The 6,000-nt window shown below is 40.1% G+C and overlaps 1 protein-coding gene across 5 annotated transcripts in view; it reads left to right on the top strand.

Annotated features, from left to right (window-relative positions):
• Positions 1–990: 990 nt before the first annotated feature.
• Positions 991–6,000, top strand: part of LOC137373812 (armadillo-like helical domain-containing protein 4) — a 146,072-nt gene continuing 141,062 nt past the window's right edge. For 3 of the 5 annotated variants that reach the window (XM_068039219.1, XM_068039220.1, XM_068039215.1), the window contains exon 1: positions 991–1,152. The gene's annotated coding sequence lies outside the window, so the exon portion shown is untranslated. Of the gene's footprint in view, positions 1,153–2,047; positions 2,303–6,000 lie in introns of all 5 variants that reach the window. The other 2 variants (XM_068039216.1, XM_068039217.1) reach the window with 2 other exon arrangements.

Here is a 6,000-nt window from a genome sequence, read left to right as displayed (position 1 = left end):
CTGGAGTTTAGAAGAATGAAAGGTAATATCATTAAATGTATAAAAGGGTAGATGTTGAGAGGCTGTTCCCCCTGGCTGCAGAGTTTAGAACTAGGGGCTATAGTCTCAGGCTAACGGGTTGGCCATTTAGGACTGAAATTAGGAGCAATTTCTTCACGCAAAGGGTTATGAACCTTTGGAATTTGCCACTCAAAAGGGCTGTGGATGCTCAGTCATTGAGTATAGTCAATGTTGATAGCTGTTGATTGATAGATTTTTGGAGACTAAGGGAATCAAGTGATATGGGCATTAGGTGCGAAAGTGGAGTTAAGGGGGGAAGTGAGCGGGCTGGCGGGGAACTGTATGACCTACTCCTGCTTCTATTTCTTATGCTGATATGCACTAAGTGGAATGCCCAGCGATCAATGCTGGGGTCCCTATTGTTTCTGATCATGTCACACACAGAAAAGTAGAAAACTAACAAATGCTTACCAACAGCTTCAAAAAAGCTAACATAACCTCCAAAAAGCAGACCTCTCAAAAATTACCAGCATTATAAGCTTATGATGTGCAATAAGTAATTACATGGGCTTCATAATCTAAGCTGCATACAACAGGGCCAATTTTCAACTGTTGACTGATTGTTCTCTCTTCCAAAAAATGGGTGTCTAGCAGTTGAAATAAGGATGGCACCTTGACAACCCATTGATGCCCAAGGTCCAGATGTTGCAAATTTCAGGTGGGTCCATAAATAGGCAACCAGCATAATCAGGCTGTTTCCTTACAGGAGGCTGCTTAAATATGCAAATTGCAGGATTGGTTAGAAAATCTGAGGCTTTTTCAGCCTTTGAAGGAGGCAAATGAGACTGGACCTATAGTGATAGACAATATTAAGTTGAATAGGAAATGTTAATCTTGAACATTAGGCACTTCTGTTAACGGAGAGGCGAGGTTAGCAGAGAGCTTGTACTTTTGCTGCTTGCGGATGCTGGGACTAGGCGTGCACTGCTCCATCCAAACGCACGACGTCCTAGAGGAGAGCTGATTGAGTGACGAGGGCTGAATATTACCAGCGTACGACAACGAAGACAAAAAAAAAATTGAAACCTCTGAAAGGTTTTGCAGTAAAATAAAGAATGTAAGTGAAATTGGACGAAACCCTTCTGGAAACAGGTAAGTAGTCGCGGTTTGTTTTATTTCACCACTGCATGTCTCCTTGGATGTCGCTACACTGCACGTAACAAATTAATTAAAAAATAAACCCTGTTAACTGCATAGATTCGGTTGGTGTTTCTGTAAGAGGGGAAATGTTGTGGTCGGCGCTTGTATTGCTGACGGAGCTAAATATTAGGCAACAACAGTATTGCGTGTTTAAGCAAAGGGTGCGGAGATTATTGCTCCTGATACAAAAGCAGCAAATTCTTAATGAAATGCAAGATTGGCGTTTCCTTCCGATTGAAGATTAAATACGGCGGATTTCAATTGTCTGTCGTATTTGTAATTTGCGTTAAAAATAGTTTAAAAATCCCGAAGCCTTTAGCTGTGTGCATTGTGTTCGGTGTGAAAGGTGGTTGCTCGCAGTGTATGTATATATATGTAATACATGCTGTGTGCCATTATTTACCAGCAACATTTTCCTGATGGCCCTAATGTGTCAAATAGGATAACACACAAAGAACATGTAACCCTAGGAAATGCCCTAACTCTACTGCAGGCCGATATTTCAGTGGACTATATTTCCTTCCCTTCTCCTTCGTCCCGACCCCTCCCGGAATTCTATCGTATTAAATGATCGAACAACTGAATATTTAAAATAGGAATTTCCTTTTTTTATTTTACGCTATACAACAAATGAAAAATCAGATAATTTACTATTGTGTTTGACAGCATTCGGTTTGTCATTTCTAGTCGAAGTTCCAGAATTTATTGTGACATTTTTGAATGTTCATTTTTAATAGCATTTTTCTCTTAACAGATAGTTATAATTTCGTATTTAATTCTATCATTTTTGTTTTCTAGATGGGTGAGACTCCCAATTTATTTTTGTTGCTATGATTTTCTCTTCCAGTCGCAAATGATACAAGTGCTCTTGGCAGCTTTCCTGGGAGAATTTACCCCGTCAAAACATAGCCTGTATGTTTAAAAGGAACTTAGATGGATGATGGTGCTTACAGCTCTTGCCGTACTTTATTTCAGAGATTTTCATAACAGTCATGAATATCAGATTCTATTTTAATTCAGATGTCCAGGAATGTTTGCAAGTTTTTAAAAAAATCTTGATTTTCTGCTCCATTCACCCCCACTGAGACACTCATGAATTATGGTTAGTTTCATGAGTTATTTTTTGTGATGCAAGAAATTGGGGTAGATGAGGGAATGTTCTTAGTGAGTAACTTTGAGAAAAGAACTAAAAACATAGTTATAAGCTCAGCTACTTCAAGCTGACAAAGAGGAACCAGTTCAAATTTGAAAATGGATAAGCTAAGAGTATCAATTTTAACTCTTAACTATTTACAAACTCGGAAGTAAAATACAGATATCTCACTATTTTCAATATCTCTATCATTTAGCTCTGTATTGATTGCATTTATATTGCAACTATTGCAAAACCACTTTTCACATTTTAAACTTAAATTTTAAAAGGATTTAAGGCAGCTTGCTGGACTATCTTTAAGCCATGTTAACTCTTCTAACAATAGAGATTTCACCAATAGTCAGAAGGTGATATGTGTTAATTTTAGTACACAAAGCAGTGCAGGGAATTTTCCCTACAGGGAAAGGGTTGGATGTGGGATTAGCTGAGATACTCTTGCAGAGAGCTGGCAAGGACACGACAGGCCACATAGCCTTCTTCTGTCCTGTAACCATTCTATGATTCTATGTCAGCATTTTGTTAAACAACATACCCTGTCCAACCCCTGCCACTAACTCCATCAAGCTTCTTGGCTATTCAGGCTGAGTTCTTTGGTGCACATTCTAATTTCAATAAGCACCCCCTTTCCCTCTACAGAATATTGCCTGCTTGTGTCCTTGTGTGACTCTACTGTCAGGCATACATCATCTTGAGGATTGATTTAATCAGTTATTTTCTCTCCAATATCCCATCTTGACCCTTCACATGTGTTTAGTGACTTGTCTTCTCTCCTGCACATCCATCAACCCCTCTTCACCCAACTTTACTGCCTCCTTATACTCCAGCGAGTTGATTTCAAGATCCTCATCCTCGCTTTTCAAGTCTCTCTTGCATTGTCCATCCTATTTTGGTAATCGCCTCTAGTTATATGTATACGTCAACACCACAGGGGGAGGGTCCATTCCTGACACCCTCCTGCGTCCATTGCAATTTTACGCATGGTGGCGAGAACCAGCCCACCCGCCCCAGGCCAATCAAGGCCCTTAAGTGGCCAATTAAGTGCTACTTAAGGGCCTCCTCCCGCTGCCCAGGTATTTTACCCTTGGTAGCCAGATGGCAAAGGCCCCAAGAACCCCACCTAGTAAAACCAGTGGCCTTCTTGCGGGCTGGAAAGGGGGGGGGCCCTCCTGATGCCTGTGCCCCACAGAGGGCCGCCCCCGAAGCCCCAGTCACTCCCAATGCACAACAGGCTCCCACTATTGAAGTCTGTTACTTTTAATTATTATAGTTCTGTGCTTTGGAACTCAACCTTGTCACCTCCTTCTTTCAAAACTTCTAAAAACTTAGCTATGCGTAACCATGTCTTATACCTTCTGTCTTCCATTCTATCCCCAAATTCTGTGGCTTCCTGCTAGGTGTCTGACTCTTTCTCCTACTATAGCATTTGAGATGTTTTTGTGTGGAGTACTACATAAATACAGGTTATTGACATTTACACATGGACGCTTCTAGCAAGGATTTCTGGATAGTGATCGTAAACCCGGGTTAATTTTGTCCTTGCAAGGAGGCCCATTGTAGCTGAAATCAGCCAGTTCTGTATAGATAAAGGATAAACCTGGGACATGCCTGGTCTGGTCTGCTCAGCTTCTCTCTATCATACTAGCTATTGGGGGAAGCTCCTATTTTATGTTTGAAATATTTCAAACATTCCTGTGCTGTTTCCACATTCAGAGGCTTCTAGTGTGGAATGGAGATTGTAGGGCAGACAACTCATAGCTGCACAGGCACATTTCCAGACATGCCTTCCTTTTGAATTACATGCTATACCTGGTTGTGGAATTGCCCACTTATGTGTTTACATGGCGCATGTAACTTTTTACTCTGTGAAGCTGTGAACGTACACTTCACTATGATAAATACTATCTTATCTACATAAAATTAAATAGAAATTGCAACATGGCACAACCTATCTTTCCATCCACATGCCTGCCCTTTTCCATTTCACTTTATTCCCATTTCTGTCAATCACCTATGTAACTTATTCTTAAATATTGACATAGGCCAGGCTGTTAGGTAAGTACTTTAGGGAGAATAGAATAGAAGGATGTGCACTTCAAATTAAATGAAGTAGGATGGGAGGAGGCTCATGGTGAGCATAAACACCAGCACAGAGCAGATGAGCCGAATGGCCTGATTCTGTGCTGTAAATTCTATGTAATTCTGTGCTGCTGCTCCTCTGCTGTAACTTTGCTGGAAACCATATTTATGTTCCTAAATGGGATTTCCGTTGCACTTCTGTTGAAGCAGCAGTGGCAGAACGCAGCATCTCCAAGGAAATTCCTGACCATGGTCTCTGCCTCAGTCACTAATTCTAAGTCATTTCACAGCCTCACAATCCTCCATATATAAAAAATAAATTTCTCCTGCTGTCTGTTCTAAATCTCTTCCATTTGATTTTACCTCTATGTCCCTTCATTTTAGAACCCCCAGTCACTGAAAAAAGACGATATTTTAATCGACTCTGTTTCATTCCTTTATGATTTTAAACACCCCTTTCAAAGGACTCCTGAATATTCTCTGTTCTAATGAAAACAGTTCCAATTTTTGTAGTCTGTGGTTCATAAATTTCCTCACACCAAGCAGCATCCTCGTGATTCTGCATTGTACCCTCTCTGTCACCTGAACTATAGTGAGGAGCCCACTACTGCACGATGCTTCAGCTGTACCTTTATTGAGTTTTAATATAGGTTTACTATTACATCTTGACTTTTATAATCTATACCTTGTCAAAAGCCGCAGTATTCCATTAGCTTTTCTACAACCTTATTGATTTGAGGTGCTGCTTTTACTGTACTGTGAACCTAAGTGCCCAAATTGCTCTGGTCCTCCACTTCACCTAGCTTTCTCTATTCAAAGTACAATTATTACTTTTTTTAACCAAAATGTACCACCTCATTTTACTAACATTGAATTCCATCTGCCATTCTTTATTTTACCCATTCCACCATCAGATCAGTATCCTTTGCAGCTTCCTTTTGCTCCTCAGCATTATTTACTGTGTCTCCTATTTTGCTGTAATCTGCAACTTTGGATTTCCTCTAGCTCTGTAATCAAATCATTGATGTACACAGTAGATAGAAGCAGTCCCAGGACAGAACGTTGTGGGACAAAACTACCCACTTCCAGTGACTCTGAGAAATTGTCTTTAACTCGTACACACTCTTTTCTCCCTTCTGACCAGTTTTTAATCCAATTTGCTGCCCTTCCAATAAATTACTAGGATGAAGGAATCTAAGTATATCTAAGTTTTCTGACAACACTAAGTTACATGACACAGTAAATCGTGTAGATGAGAGCAGAAAGTTTCAAAGGGACATTGATAGATTGGGTGAGTGGGCAAAATTGTGGGAAAGATGAAGTCATCCACTTTGGAACTAAGAAAGATAGATTAGAATATTTTCTAAATGACGAGAAGCTAAGGACTGAAGATGAGCACAGAGATTTAGCAGTCCAACTACAGAAATCAGTAAAAGCTGGTGGACAGGTACAAAAGGTAATTGAAAAGGCTAATGGAATATTGGCCTTTATCTTAAGAGGACTGGAATACAAAACAGTGGAAGTTATAAGAGTTCTGGTTAGTTCTGGAGTATTTCATTCAGTTCTGGGCT

The sequence above is a fragment of the Heterodontus francisci genome, chromosome 9 (assembly GCF_036365525.1).
Source record: "Heterodontus francisci isolate sHetFra1 chromosome 9, sHetFra1.hap1, whole genome shotgun sequence".
NCBI lineage: Eukaryota > Metazoa > Chordata > Chondrichthyes > Heterodontiformes > Heterodontidae > Heterodontus > Heterodontus francisci.
Note: the sequence above shows the minus strand (reverse complement) of the source record. Positions and strands in the feature narration are given on the sequence as shown.